Genomic DNA, 17,020 nt, shown 5'->3' on the forward strand with positions numbered 1-17,020 from the left:
GATGATCCATAAGACAGCCTGGCTGTCTCTCTGGAACTCGTCTCCAAGTTTTAATTTTTTCACATTCTCAAAATTTCTACCTTAGCAATTATAACTGTCAAAATTAATGAGTTAATAATGCCATGAAAGCTATGCGTAGGTATTGGTCCTTTTGGGTAAGCAATCATCTTTATAATTATTTATTAAGTAATTGCTGTGCAGAGCTCTTGATCTTAAAAGAGATTCAATTCTAAAAGAAAAAAAAAATTTAAGGAAGGTTGGTACTTAAAAAAGCATACTAATCACATAAGCACAACGTGTCACAGCGCAGGGGAAGACTGAGAAACACTAGGAGTTCAGCTTGTTTCAGCTGTAATTCTTCACTGACCTCCACACAAGATGGGAGCAAACATTAGAAATTAGGTCACATTGTTGAGAGGATTGTAAAGGAATATTTCAAGCTGGTAGAGACAAAATCAGAAAGGCCAAATAAAAAAATAGATGCATTAGCAAGATACGTCAGGAATAACAAGGACCGCTTTAGAAGTGCATTAATAGCGGGAAGTAAGAAGTCTGAAGAAAGTGTTGGCCCACTCCCTCTGTGAAACAAGGAAGCTAATTACAGGTGATACTGAGATGAACAAAATGTCACAGTTTTTTGAGACAATCTCCCCTAAAAAGGTCTATTTACGACTAGAGGATTAGTGCAGCTGATAGGAGAGGAAAGCAAGCAAGATCTTCAAGTAGAACAGGGAAGACAAAATTTAGAGATTATTGGGATAGTTATGGGTTTGTCAGATCTCTGAGCGCAACACCTTCCCCCCAGGGAAAAGGACTTGGGGCTGCCCCTGGCTGCCGCCCAGCCTGCCCTGCTCCCTATTGCAGAACCACTGGGGTATGACAACTGCTGGAGGAAGAATGAAGAACTCAAAAAAAACCCCAAAAACAAAAAAAACAACTCCAACCCAAAAAAGGAAACATAGTTTCCTTTAGAGAGGAAAACAGAGGAGCATGGGAATTACAGATTAGTCACATTTTAATTTATTTCCCAGCAAAAATCTGAAGCAAATAGCTGAACTCTGTAAGCCTGGAAAATAACAGAGATAAATAACAAGTAGGATGGATTTGTTGTGAATAATCATATCAAATAATATAATTTTCTTCTTCATCAGATTAATAGACCTTGCTAATGGGGAAAGAGCAGGAGATTTCTTGGGGTTTGCTGCCATCGGTAAGGCTTTGATATCATCTCAACAAGCTAGAAAAACAGCTTTAAAAAAGCCTTCGAAATTTGTGCAACACAAGTTAGACAACCATATGCAAGGAGTATTTATCTATCAATTCTCTATGAAAATAAAAGGAAGTTATCAGATGGGGCTCTGTAGAATCAAACTGCATCCACTTCTATCCAATACTTTCACTAATGAAGTGCATGATGTAACAGAAAATAGTCTTGTTAAATTTCAAGACAACATCAGACCGGGTCTGTAAGTGTATTGGAAGACAAGATTAGAATGCAAAAGGACAATTCTTGACAAATTCAAGAAATAGGCTGAAAATATAGGCTGAAAATCAATAAGGAAGTATGCAACGAAAATCAATTGCACAATAAAGGACATGGGAACAACCTGGTAGGGAACATTTCTGAAAATTATCTAGATTTAGAGGACAGCACAAGCTGAACCAAGAAGGCATTGCTCTTATAAAAAAGAAATTTATCTACAAGAAACCTGGACAAATCTTACCTTTTAATTTTGCTTTGGGAAGACTTCAGCTAGAGGGGCATGCAATTTGGGGCATTACACTTCTAAAAAGATTTTCACCAGTTAGGACAAGCCCACTGGAGACCAGTAAGAATGTTCTGATGTAACAAAATATGGTCCCTTGAGAAAGTACTTGGGTAATTTATTTGAAAGATGCTAAGAATGAAGAATAGAAATGATGATTTTTTTTCAAGTGTATAAAGGGCTACTACAAAGGAGAAGACAACATCTTTTTTCAACAACCCTTGTGAATAGAACAAGAAATAATGGATTTAAACTGCAACATAAAAGACAAAGTCAGACAGTAGGAAACATCACTGCAACAAGGGTAGTGAGGGACTGGAATAGGTTGCTGAAGGACTTGAGGAGTTTCATTGCTGAAGTTCTTTGAGAACTGGGTACACAAATACCGGTAAGGAATGACTCAGATACTGGCTATCCTGCCAGCAGATGGACTGGTTGGTGTCTTGAGCTTGATTCGCATTTCTCTGTGATTTCACCATAGTCAAATGTTTAAGAATATTCCATATTTCACATTGACCTCTGCTGGTACAAGGTACGAGGAGAATTGGAGCTTCTAAAGCCTTGTGTCTGAACTCAAAGCAGTGCTAGGTATAAACGAGAGACTTGTTCCTAGATGTCCGCCTAAAAATATGCATCTCAAGTACAGTTTGTCTGTGAGGACAATGAAACTACCTAGGACTTTTAACATCAGGTGACCAAGCCGTTTAATCTCCTTACACACTACATACAGTAGGTATTGTCCAAGTCCATATGTGCGTGTGTGTATACATAGATAGATACATGTGCATGTGTATACACAGCCTATATGTACAATAATACACTTGTGTGTGTATATATATATTTCATATATATGGTATATATACCAAGGCAGACATACATATATGGACAGTCAGTATTGTCCAAAATACAATTCAGAGTACTTAAATTGTCTTTTTCTCCAGTGATTATAAAAGGTACATAAAGAGCATCACTTTTAACTGAGGCAACTATATTTTATGGTGTAACTATCCCTCCCCCCCCCAATATTTAGCACTAAAATTATCTGCAAGCAGAGAAAACATGAACATACATTAGGCGATGAAAAGTTTCTAATCCAAAATCTCATTTAAATATTCTTTATTAATAGTAGAATAATCCTATTCAGCATTCATTAATGTTTTTGAGGCAGATGTAGTATGTCTTCCTCTATAGTAAGCAAATTCGATGGGAAATCACAGGTCCCTGTGCCACACGTGAATTAATCACAGGAAAATTCAAAGGTAAATTGGCTCTGAAGTCTATCACAATTGCTAAGGACAATAGTTCTTTTGCTTCTTCAAAAAAGGAATCCTACTTTCCCACTAAAATTATTTTTTATCACTTAGCACATACTTTGGCAGATTAATTATTGTCATAGCAGGTAAAAAGCCTCTCTTTTTTTCCATGCTCTATACACAGCACCGATCATATTTCGGGAGACTGGTGCATCTGTCTTTGTCATCAGTACATGCATATCTGTCAATATCAACTTTCCAATGACTTATAATTTTCTGAATTTCCTTTTCTGGTCATACACATTCATGAAGGTTGACTCACTGACCTACCAGTCATTGAAGAATTCAGACTTAACATGTACACAGTAAACTTAAATCCTCTATTTTGTTATAGAACTATGTTGTCCAAAAAATCACCATTTCTGGCAGTCAAATGTATTCGAAAAGGAGACTGACATTAATTAAGCATGTTAAAATAACAAGGAACCAATGATTAGCCGGGGGAACAAGGAGGAATGTACATTCCTTCGTGTAGCTTAGGAGAATTCCCCATTGTGTCTGTGTGGTTTATGTGTAAATGCATCCAAAAGTCAAATCAGTTGCGATTTACAATTTTTGCCAAAAGAAATAATGACTGCTAAAACATTTATTTTCCACATTATTGAACGTTTTCTCAGACAAAAAAATCAGAAAAAGATATATTTCCACCATTCAGAAATGGTGGAAAGTTTAATTTCAAGTCAGCTAAAGATCATCCTGAGCTGTCATCGTGTTTCCTAGGAAAAGTAATTTAGTGTTACAGGTTCAGCCATACCCTCTAACCACCATAAACAAACTCTTAAACCAGAGAGGAAACCACATTGTTGCATGGAAGATGTAGTCCAGGAAAAGCTGGTTGTAGAAGGGAAAGCGGGATTGATGCAACACAGCAGTTTAAATAGACAAACATCAAATTCAGACTAACTCAAAATTGAATTTAGTTTGACAAATAAAATTTTAAAGTATTAAAATATCATTGAAGTCTACAATCCTTTAGAAAAGCTTCCAGACATAAATTTATTAGCAAGATTCCTGTGGAAAATTTTAATTTATAGTAATTGAATTATATTTTGAAAAAAAAAATTCCAACCCATTGTTCAATGATTTTGAAGGGAAAATAATGACAACAGGATCTGTCTAAGATTAACCTAAAATTGTCTTAACAATAGAAGTAAGGCGATGAAGCAAGATGATGAATGAAATGGACTCTGAAATCTAAAATCCATGGTTAAAGACAATTAGAATTCAACCCTAGGAACTGTCCAAAGTGAAGGTTCTTTAAAATTATCAAGGAACTGGGATCCAGCTTGGACATTTTTCCAACAAGGGAAAAAAGTAAACCAGCTGAACTGAGGAGTAAAGTCACTGATTACAACAGAGTCACTCCAGATTCACTCTGCTAAAAATGAGAGGGGGAGGAAAGGTTTTTTGCCAAACAAATCATGTTGCTGTAGAGGAATTGTGAAGAAAATGACTCCTGTATTTTGTCTAAATGCACCACTGAAGGATTTCCTCAGGTTTAGCTGGAAAGGGCCCTGCTATGCCATCTGAGAACCCAGCTACACCATAGGTGGTCGCCTGCTTTGCAGTATCAACATTTGCATGCCCAGATAGATGCTCAGCACAGGAACTAAAGTCGACCCAGGAATTTTACTAACACAAAGATAATCTGAGGCATGCTGACGTTTTTCACTTTTAATGATTTGTGGTGTGATATGGAAGGCAATCATATCCCTCTGTAACCTAGGCCACTGTTTTGAGCGGGCATTCTTTGGGCAACATTTGTGTCTGCTTCTAGCTAAAAATAAAGCTTCAAATGACAATTTTACAAGCTAAGTATTGCAGGTGAAATGATCAAACCTATAGGTTTTTAGTGAAATTATTTAATAAATCAGAATAGTTAACATAAAAATGACACAGAAAACCACCTTCTTTGAAGGAAATTGGTTTTGAGTGGAAAATGCAGTAAAGATGAATAAATTAAATTTTTTTTAAAAGGTTGAAGAGAATGCTGTTGCCTTCATCTCTTACGCATTTTCATGTTTTGCTTTGTGAACATGAAAAGACTATCTTCACTGAATAAGAAATAAACCTACATCTTGACCATCCCTAAGAAAGTAAATCTTTATTTCCCTTCACAAACTATAGAGGAAAAAAAAGATGGTTTTGTGTTTCTTTTTCACAGTGAGTCACCAGACAAACTCAACTTTGAAAATGTAAACTGAAAAAAAATCAGCAGGGAAGACACAGAGTGGTGTTTCAGGCAGTCTTAAAGGAGAGAGGTAACGTGTGTGTGTGTGTGTGTCCATGTAAATGAAAGGGGGAACTTTAAGGATAGACAAACTGTCTGAAAAGGTACAGCTACCATTTGCACATGGAGACCTGTGTAATCCCTCATGGAAAACCAATTGAAACTCCCAAGTGTGGAGGATATTTTGGCCCCAAAGCGATTCAAACCTGATACATTTACTGCACAGAATGGCTTTTAATTTCCAGCTCTGATGCTGAATCCTCCTGTGTTAAAATCAAACAACTGTGCTAAGATTATATAATTCAGAATTAAGATTGGAAAGTGGAAAATAAATTTACCAGTAGGACTGGAGATTGTTAGAGGCAGAAATTAATTAGCTAAGTTGGAATTTGACTAGGACATCAGGATGTAAATGGTGTAAATTCTTTAACTACACTAAACAGCTAAAATGCACTTCTCATTTAAAGGCTTCCATTTCTAGAAGAGTCAAGGTCCCGAAAGCTTGATAGAGAATTTATTTCTTATTCTACCAGAGAGACAAGTGCCATATACTGAATCAGCACAAGTAAATCCTGAAAGATAGCTCTTGTCACCAGACTGAACCTGCCTCAAGGCAGCTTGCCTTTTGAATCTAGCAGAAAAGTTTCATTTCACAGGGGGACTTATTCCTGTCTCTTATTTTATTTTTGGATCCTTCATTTTGTGGCTGCATATGGGGTCATTCAGGTACCTCCTGTAAGCAAGGAAGGTATGGGTCAGAAATCTGCATTCTTAACTTTAATTATGAAGGTAAATAGCCGCAATCTTTGAGAATGGACCTTTGCATCTTTTGAAAACTTCGGTACAGTGTGAAATAAACAGAGAATATGAAATTGTTCCTCTCTACTGTGATATTCTTGTTTATAAAAGGGTTACGTTGTCCTGTTTTCCAGGTTATTATCCTGCATAGGCAGGAAGAGACTACTAGCAACTGATTCTTGATATAGGTCAAGGCTGACTGTATTATCCCTAAAATCTTTCAAGACCTAGGAAGGCAAAAGTCTTCACATCTTGTGATAACTGTCAGGAAGGTTGAAAGGACTAGGCTAGAATGGTGTAAGATATGGTGGGCGTGAGATCTAGTAAAACAAATGAATAAATACTGACAAGCTTTGATCTATGAGACATTTGTAGGTTTGTCATTTTATGTTTTTAAGCTCTTCTCCAAACAATGAAGACTGAAATTTTCTCACCTTTTACAGAATCACAGAACCACAGAACAGTTGGGGTTGGCAGGGACCTCTGGAGATTGTCTAGTCCAAGATGTCCTCCACCGAGGGTAGGTCTTCCTTGCTCCAGACTTTCCCCTTGGTGATAGGGGCCTGGGATTCCTGAAGGCCGGTCTTACTATTAAAGACTGAGGCAAAGAAGACCTTAAGTACCTCAGCCTTCTCCATGTCCTTTGTGACCAGGGCCCCTACCCCATTCAGCAGCAGGCCCACTTTTTCCTTTGTCTTCCTTCTGCTGTTGATGTAGAAGCCCTTCTAGTTGCTTCCCTCACCAGAATCAGCTCAAGCTGGGCTTTGGGTTTCCTGAACCCATCACTGAGTGCGTGAAAGCAAATTTCCCTGTTCAGCCTACTGATTCCAGGATCTAAGGCCTTATGAAATAAGCTAAATCGATATCATGCAGGTTTCAGATCCAGCTAGGTACAGACAACATTGAACTTTGTTATACAAACACAGGCTTGAACATAGACTGTTAAGGAATAAAGGTGAAAAGAGAGCTCATGGCAAACACCAGAAAACCAAATTTACTGCTCAGGCTGCTGCTACCAGAGGAATAGGAGGGTTGCACGGCAGCTACCCTTGATGTAGTACCTGGCCCCCTCTGGTAATGACGATCTACTCAGTTCCTCCATCAGTGCTAGGGATGGAGCAGCAGCCAGTGAGACTACCCAAGGTTTTTGGCATAGTCAGACAAGGTTATTTTGCTGTTTCTGACAGTCTGCTGCTCTGGGTAACTCTAACTTACAGGCAGTCAATGCTAGCTACAAACAGGGACAGGTAACCAACTATGGAGACAAAATAAGTGTGTGTGCAGGGAGGATTTAAATACTTATAACACAAAACCTGGAAATTTGGATATCGTCAGTGTCTTCTGATACCTACAAACAACCTGAGTATGCTCCTGTCCTCTGCTGCAGTGGGGAATCTCACACTGAGCAAAGGACTGCAAAAGGCAGAAGGCAAAAAATTGGGATTCACATTGCCTTTCAAGGAAGTTAATCTTTCGCCCACCTGGGTGGGGAGGGTTTCTTTCCAGAAGAGGGGAACGCTGCTGCTCTTGCAGATGGCATGTGCTCATTGCCTCACCCTTTCCTGCAAAGTCAAACAGACAGAGAGGTATGCATTTAGTTATGTTCTGATCTGCTTCATGCATGTATTTGGCATGTGTTTTTTTATATAACCTGTGGAACCGGTTGACGTAAGGTTTCGAGCCTGAGCTTATTTTGAAGCCTTAGGGTTTCACACTGCAAACTAAAGCCAAAGACATTAAGTTGGTTTTCGTTTATCTGAAACAGTAAAATGCATGAATTGGAAAAAAAAAAAAAAAATCAGTTCTGGTTTTATTTCTGGTTTTATTTCCCAAGCTGGTAGTTTGCTGCAGATACTCAGTTCTTGATTAATATGCATCATTAATCATTTAAATAAAAGTGGACTCCATAATTTCAAAGAACAAACAACGCCACTTGACTGCTAATTCAACATCATAATTAGAAGTCTTCAGACATGCTAGTTGACAGAATACACTTAATAAAAATGAATAAACCTTGCTCACAGGGTCATCCAATCATGAATATTACTAAGTTCTTCCTCTTTTTATCTTGTGTATACATATGTATACACTTAAATTCAGATAAAGGTAATCTTAGAATAAGAGAAGTAAATAATGGTTCTTGTAATTAGAGTCTGAAGAAGGTGAGACATTATAAAAACAGCAAGACAACATGTCAGTGCATAACTATCAATGAACGTTTTCACTCCAAGTCTTTCGCTCTCGGCTATGTAATTCAAATAGTGTGCCTTTAAGTTCTCTTCAGTCCTTATTCAGATACACCACTGGGCAGTGTCACCAGATCAGCACAATGCAAAATGAAATGGAAAAGTACAGAAAGATGAAGATTCTGAGATATTTGAACAGATTATTACATGTCACATGTACTTATCTGAAGGGACACATTTGCTGTAGGAGCACATTTCTCCATGTTCAAATTGCTCATATTCCATTTCATCCTTAGCTCATAATCACGCTGGATATTGTGCACCACAAGAGCTTAGCTATGATGCAAGTCCCAAATTCAGAGGACTAGATCAATGAATTGATTATGCGTCCCTTAGTGCGTACAGATGACTCCGAGATTAATATAAACACCTGAAAACCTTAAGGACAGGAAAGTTAGCACAGAACTTCTGGACTAAATGGAGGTTATTAGGTTCAGATTGTGTTTTGAATGAGAAGTCTTAAAGTTAAATGGATTACTCATCAAGCTCAATCCATTGAAATTAGAAAGCACCAAAAGTTCCTGACCTTATATAAAATCGAGATAGATTGGTGGAGCAGCTTTTAATAATACATCAAGTGCCAAAATTTGTACTGAGGTCACTTGTAACTATGCCTGTACCATTCCTACGCTTTTGTCAATCACTCCCTGAATTGGTCATAAAATGCTTCTATGTTCTCATTTACAGCTCTGGTAATTGGGACATAAATCTGGAGAGTAGTCAGAGTAGAGTAAAATGTAACAAAATGGTGTGCTCACTTGTTGGACTGTATCTCAGCACAGTATTTTCCTGTTGTCTAGTGACAGATGTGCTCTGTTCTCAGGCAAGATCAAAAATAGCTAGTGCAATAAAGTCTGGTTTTTAAAAGGTTTTGTTTATTGTCATTGTACTAGATTTGTGAGATTCAAGTAATCTTTTTTTTTTTTTTTTTCCCAAAATGTGGTTTGAATACAGTGATATATTTCACTAAGATTATTTTCTTTTTGTCAGTAAGGAAAACTTGCAGTGCTAATTCAGATACTGTAAGAGACAACAGAGTGGGATTCGTATGTCTTCTTCCTGCCTTATTTTTTAAATATAGATGGCGCTTAAACTTAATCTCTTAGTCTGTAATCAGAATTTACCAGAAATCTTATTAATGCTAGGAAAAAAAGTCTTCTAGAGGAAAATTTTAATAAATTAAGCAGGAGATGTGGAAAGTCTTGAGGTTCTTTTCCTCGCTTTGTTTTTTACCCAGTGTAACATGCTTGGCAGCTCATTAACTGTCTTTACCTGTTTCCCTGTGAGGAAAATGGGACCAACAATATTTTGACAAGGGCATACAGATCAACAAAACATACACCAAACAGAAAAGATGGAGTGCTTTATTTTATTGCTACTGGATGGTAATATGAAAAGTAGTAATAAGACCATTGCTCATGAAGATGGGTAAGGCTTCTTGTTGCTAAAAAGCAACAAGATAGTCCACCCCTTCAGCAGAAGTACTGACCGGTGCTTCTAAACAAGACCGTTAGCTTCCAACAACTTGAAATCAATTCACTTGCTTATGAACCAGGAAACTATTACAAATCTACAATCCAAATTAAGATTCATGTACTGTGGGCCAGAGAAGAAACTTACTCTCAGATTACTGAGTACCACATAATTACAGCTATTATTCATCTATTTCACAGGAAGTAAAACTGCTGAAGTGTGGCTCAAGAATTAGTTAACAGTGCTGTGGAGAGATCTAAGTCCAATAGCAGCACAGGAAAAAATAATTGATTCTTTGTAGCTCTGAAGAATGGACTAAAGACAACTGTGCACTTTGCCTGTGGGCACAAGTTGCTGTAAATTCAAGTCCTCTCCTTTTGTTCTGTCAGCAAAAAACACGTAATTTTTTCTTTTCTGCAAAATACTCTATGCCCCAGGCTATCAAACACTGTAATAATGTGTATCTTAAACTGTCCTAAAAATTGAGTTATTTAGAAGACTGGAACATTAAACTAGTGAGCAATGCATGTTTGGATTGAAGAGAGGTGGGCCAGGGAAAGAACAAAAATGATACCCCTAAAACTAAAGATATTCAGTGAAATGAATATAGACAATGGTGGCCATCCCTGAAATCCTTACTCTACCTTTATTTCCTTTGAAAAGAAAATTTCCTGCCAGAATGAAAATGGAAAAGGATTTCAGGATTGGCCTTGAGGCGAGAAAGTGAGGGTACACATGTATGTGGCTGAATGCTTTCTTTCAGAAAAACAGAGGCCAGAAGTGAGCCTCTGAATAAATACAGTCATTTTCAAAAGGACTAAGCAGCCAAGAGTTCCCTTTGAACTTGAAGTGTGTATTTGAGGGATGAGCCAGAACAGCTGTAGTGAAACTCACATTTATGTTGTCTAATAGTTCCCTCATTAAACATTCATGAAACTGACAAAAATGAAATCAAATAAATTCAAACATCTCAGTCACTCACAGGAAATCTTTGAAATTCAGCAGAAGCAAAAACTGAAGGAGGTTCCATTTCTTCGTCCTGTGATACTCCATCCCATTTTTGCCAAGATGTAACGGGTTGAAGACTGCTGTTTCTATCCCTTACTGCTTGCAGGCAACACAAGGAAGTCACGTGTATGTGGCCTTTTATATGGGATTTCTCAACCTTGAAATTTCAATAAAGTTTTGGTTTGTTATGTTTTGGTAAGCTATACAGTTTTTAATCCGCAAAGTGGCTGGAAAAAGGCACAGGAATCAATACAGCTAATGTGTATTTCACTGAATTTGGCCTTTTGAGGAACACAAGCAATGTCATTTTTGCCAGCAAAGTTCTGCTGAAACACAGATGTGCAGCTGTATCAGGAAAGTTAAACTGTAGGAACACACTCCATTTTCTTGGAAAAGGCAATAGAGACCATGTGTAATGTCTGCTGCTTCAGACTCAAAGATGTGCTTGTAAGCCCAAGAGTCTGGTTGTGGGGTTTTTTTTCCCCAACAGATCATCTGCTTTCTTAAAACTTATTGCCTTTCCCTATAAGCTTTGTATTCTTTTTCTTCTTTCATGCACTTTTCAGAGTATATGACCTCCAGTAACCATCACTAGTACTGGGGTTTTCCCCAGCACGTGTCAGTCTTTTGAATACTCCATTACTTGCTAATTGAGTTAAAATGAACTCAGCTTTACTGGACAACTGTTTGCTTCTTAAGACCCTCACAAGATGAAGAAAGACAGGATGTACTAAAGTTCAAAATTTTTTTCAAAAAGACATTTAAAAAGTATTTAAAGAGAGTACTCTTCCAGGTTCTTTTCCTAGATGACGATTTCTTGGATCTCCTTATTGCTGTTTTTTGTTTTTTAATTTTGTTTTTTTTGTGGTGTGTGTTTGTTTGTTTTTTAATGTTGGATACTATCTTCAGGGGTATTTGGTCTGAAGTGATAAGTACCTTTCTCCCAGACCTTATTGAAATGAAATGTTACTGCATGCAGGAGTGGTTCTAACTGACTGTAATGGGACCTTCGGCCAGAATGGTCACATCACCCTGGCTGAGTGGCCTCTCCTGAAAAGTCCATGGTTTATGATCTTTCATTATTTACTTGTAGATAGTAGGAATGGATTTAGTGTTTGTGAAAAACATTGGATCAATTAGCTTTGGTGCCTAAAGATTGCTACCCAACCGATGAACTGTATGAGCACTGAGTAAGCTGCAACAGTGTCATTGTGACTGAGGATGGTAAAGATCAGAGGCATGTACATTTCTTTCCACAGAGCATAGCTGATCTGCTGGAATCACCCCCAGAGATAAGAATTTAATTCATTGTGTAGCCCTTCTCTTGGTCTCTCTGCTGAGAAAGCAAATTTAGGGCTTAATTTTGTGTCCATTCAAGTCAATGGCAAAAAAATGCACAATTTGTAAAAATTAATATGCTTTTCTTAAAAGGACATCTGCAGTAGGGAGAAGGCAGATTTGATTGCACTGGTAACCAGTTCTGCATCACTGTTTCAAGAAAAGGAATCAGAGCTGAATAATCCTTTGCAGCTACCTACCAAATCAGTCTTTACCATCAATTTTATTTTATTTGATCCTTAGGTTTTAAAATCTGATTCAACACATTCTGTAAAAAAAATCCATTTTCCTCTGAAAGCAATTTTTCTCTTGAACTGCTTTTCCTCACACTAGTATTCCTGCTGAAGATTTGCTGTGGGGCTCTCCCTCCCTCTCTAGGCCCTTCATCTCTCAGGAGGCTGCCTTTTAATGAAATAGTTACTTTGGTTTGGTCCATTTTTTATCATTTGTTTAAATGTTATTGTTTCTGCTTTGAACTGATCGTCCCTGTACAATCTGAAGCTGAGCATTTGCTGGGGCACTGAGTGAATTTCTTCTGCTATTGCCTCAGGATGTTGCTGCAAACATAGTGTTGCAGTTGATAAAGATTCTCATGATAAAAGAATTTACAACAAAGGATAAATTAATTTTTCCTAAAGCTCAATGGCATCAAGATCAGATACTGTTTCTCTTTTTCTCACTTCCAATTTCCATTTGCTTAGAAAATAGGTTTCTATTTATTTGAACTAATATGAAAAGCACATTGTCATACAGACAGCCGCAACACTCAACAGAACAAATGTGCCTTTGTCACCAGTATTTCTTTGTAGCTACCCTTCTAGCCATTAACAACAAGCTTAAACCAAGTGGTACTATTTTAGCCCCAGTGTAATTTTCTTGTTCCTGCAAAGAAATACCTTTTACTGTTCAGTTAAAAGCAAATTGACACTTCCAGCCATTCTGTGTTGTAAGTTTCTTTCTTTTCATGGTCTTTTACCACTTTGTTCTCACTGAGTTTTCAAAGCAAGAAATTTCTTGCATCTTTTATATTATATACAGTTTTGCTGATGTTATTGTTTCAGTTCTATAGAACAGTAAAAGAAGATAGAAATATTCTGTTCACAGCAGAAGAGAAGATTAGCAGGAACGTCCAGGCACAGAAATGCATGAGAAGCAGTAGAGAACTTTGCTGCACAAAATAGTCAGTGACGGTAACTTCTTCTGATACCTCTAACGCTTGTGCTCTTTTTTCTGCCTAGTGTTCTTCTGAGCCTTGGTGTGCATTGGAGCCCCTTTTCCTTTTCAAATGAGGCTTTTAGCACATAGCAATGGGCTGTGGTTTATTCAGAACTTCCTTAGCTCCTGAAATGAATTTGGATGAAAATCTGTGCCCCACTCTATTCTGCTGCAAGCCTTCCATTCTGATCTTAAATGTGACAAAACTTCCTTATCCATTTTCTACATAGTCATTGGTGTTCCACTGCCTAATGGATATTACCAACAGAGCTGTAAAGCTACCTGTAACCACAACAATATCACAGAATTATAGAAGTTAAGAGAGAAAAGAAATAACAAGTGAGTCACTTCTTGGCTATACTATATTGCAGTGTTGTACACAACAGTGTATTTCCTGTTGCTTTATCTAGTCTAGTTTTAGGCATCAAGCATTACTATTTCCCTGGGGAGACCATTCCACAGTCTATTACATTTCATTGTTAGCAAGCTTTTGCCTGATGTTCACTCCAAATGTCCTTATACTGGATCATCCTAGATCACTTGCTGCACTGAGTACCTTTTAAAGTCAATGAAATCTGTGTCCATTACAGGATTTTCAATACCATGTGGGGTTTGGTATTATTTTTTTTTTAAGACAAAGAAAGAAAGAAAAAAATGGCATTCATTTCTAAACTTACAAGTTAAAATTGTTTTGTAATAGTCACTGGAGTGATAGGTGAAAAGCCAGTTATGGAAGAAGTGCATGTTACAATCTTTAGTTAATGCTTCACTTTTAGTTAGTGCTTTAGTTAGAATGTCAGGCTTTAGTTTTGCTTTCTAGAATGTTGTTTAAGTGTTTTCTTTCCTGAAACATTGGCCCTAGATTTTGCCTGAAATTACTTTCTCTCACTTAATGCGAACAAGCAATCCAGTTTTGCAAATCTTCTGGATGTGGAGCACTTATTCAGTTGTATATTTTCATTAAGTCTGAATTTCATCAAAGTGATTGTTCAGGTTGTTCTAAGTATTCACTTAGTGCACTGAAATCAGACAGTTTTGCCACCAAGATCTGCCAGAGCAGTACCTATGCCCGGCATCTTCTCAAGCTTCCATGTAACACAGTAATGTAAGGAGTCTTCATAGATCTTCTTCATTTCCTTTGTGCCATTTGGGGCTGCAGTTCAAATTTCTTTTTCCACCTTATCTCACAATTTCTTTGTTACTCCCCTCTAAGCAATTTATACTCCTTTTATTCTAAAACAGAACAATGTTCATATCTTGGCCCTGAAAAGACTATCTGTGTATGGCTGAAACTTACACATGACCTTGACATATCATGTAAAGAACATATCACATGAGACTGCAGCATCTACAGACCATTTTATAAAATAACACCAAGGTCCAAAGAGAGGTGAGCAAAGAGTGATTTCCTCCAACAGTCTACAGACCTCTCTCTTAACCTGGCCACTTGGATGTGGGGAGACAAGATTTTAGATTATCTGGACACCCATAGTTTTGTTTGGCTCTTTTCTAGCCAAAGGAATCTCTAACACTGTGAGGAGAAGCAGTGACAATTGCCTTCAGCCAGGATCTTACCTTTGGGACTTACTGTCATAGACAAACTACCTAGATAGTTCAGTTTTTGTGTTGTAAACTAGTGGTATTTTGGTGTCCTCTGTGGACACTCCAAGAACACATTAAACGTGACTGAATGTAGCTGATGCTACTTGCGTCAAAGGACTTATAAAAGTGGACATAATAGATGTTTATTTTAAAGGAGGTCTACAAATGCACATTTGAGACTAAAAACTATTATCAACAAGAAATGAAATAATCGATATTTGAATCCTACCTGTATATTACCTTTGAATGTTATATCTATATCTATACATGAGGACAAAGTAGAGTAATTCTCTTCCTCTCTTGCTTATTACAGCATTACATAGCAGCAAAGTATAACGCTGCCTTATTCCTCCAGGGAGCATAAAGACTATTGATGAATGACTCCTCTGGCAGCTTTACCCATGCTAAAATAAGTGCAGAAAAGGCAAGCCATGATTCCTACAGCCAGTGGGCCCCCTGGGCAGCTGCTGGGGCTGGGGAGTAAGCTCTGCTGTGTGGTGGGTCAAATTAGCACTGACTGGGTGGACAGGACCATCCAGTGCCATTCCCTGCTCCTATCCAAAATATTTCCAGGGCTAGGTTGTACTTTCCAGGCACAGCCAGTTGCCTGAACCTTAGCTATTAGACTGCAGCGGCTGAAATCACACTGCTAGCTGGCAATTACCTCTTTAAGTGTAAAGTAAAGTGTGTGAAGTCCAGGAGCCTTTTTGCCTTTTGTACCAATAAGTATGTTCTGCAGTACTTTCTTTGGGAAGGCTGAGGAATGCAAACCACTAAATGGTAATACCTTTCAGATGCCCTGAAGTTACAATAAAAAGAAAATTAAACTATTTTAAAAGTCTTTAATGAATTGATACAGTAATTAAATTCTAATTAACCAAAGGGATGGTTATTTCCTACTTTTGTAAGCAGATGTATAACTTCTGCCGTTGCACCTAGTTCAGTTATAAGAGTTTCAGTAATGCCACTTCCACATCATTCCACATTTTAGAAAATCACATTATTGACAAAAATTTGGGGGGTTCTTGTGGGAAAACAACAATTAGTCTCTGAGACACTGACACTTAAACATTCAGAAGCAAGCTGATACTACAGAGCTGATTTTATCACTAAAAAACATCCAGAATTTAATCATTAATTTGAGATCAATGTTTGCCCATTAGGTCTTGCTCAGAGTTTTCACCAACAATATAACTGAGTCTCTGACTGGTGAGAGGGTTAGACAGTCCTGTGTGAAGTCCTGCACCTGGCACTGAGAGTGAGACTTCCAGAGCACAGTTTGGGCTGCAGTAGAGATGCCCCATTTCTAGACTTGATTATTTGCATCATGGGGAAACTCTGGTGAAGTTTACGAGGAAGTATCCTTTCAACTTGCAACAGATGGGAGTGAGAGATTCTTTTTTATATTTAGGCTGGAGTGTCTCACATGAAAGTCCCTACGACTCAACTTCGACAGAGGAAAACAAGATGGAAATAAAAAGATGAACTTAATCTTTTATTTTTTCCAGAGCCCGTCAATTTAATAAGACTTATTCCTTGTGCAGTTATAAAAATAATGTGATTAATGGAGTTAAATCCAGTTGGCGTCCAGTCACAAGTGATGTTCCCCAGGACTCAGTATTTGGGCCAGTTCTGTTTATCTTTATCAATGAACTGCACAAGGAGATTGAGTGTACCCCCAGTAAATTTGCAGACAACACCGTGTTGATCTGCTTGAGGGTAGGAAGGCTCTACAGAGGGGTCTGGACAGGCTGGGTCAACGGGCTGAGGCCAATTATATGAGGTTCAACAAGGACAAGTGCCGGGTCCTGCACTTCAGCCACAACAACCCCATGCTACAGGCTTGAGGAAGAGTGGCTGGAAAGCTGCCTGGCAGAAAAGGACCTGGGGGTGTTGATTGACAGCCAGCTGAATATGAGCCAGCAATGTGCCCAGGCGGCCAAGAAGGCCAATGGCATCCTGGCCTGTATCAGAAATAGTGTGGCCAGCAGGAGTAGGGAAGTGATCGTGCCCCTCTACTCGGCCCTGGTG

This window comes from Aptenodytes patagonicus, chromosome 2 (genome assembly GCF_965638725.1).
Source record: "Aptenodytes patagonicus chromosome 2, bAptPat1.pri.cur, whole genome shotgun sequence".
NCBI lineage: Eukaryota > Metazoa > Chordata > Aves > Sphenisciformes > Spheniscidae > Aptenodytes > Aptenodytes patagonicus.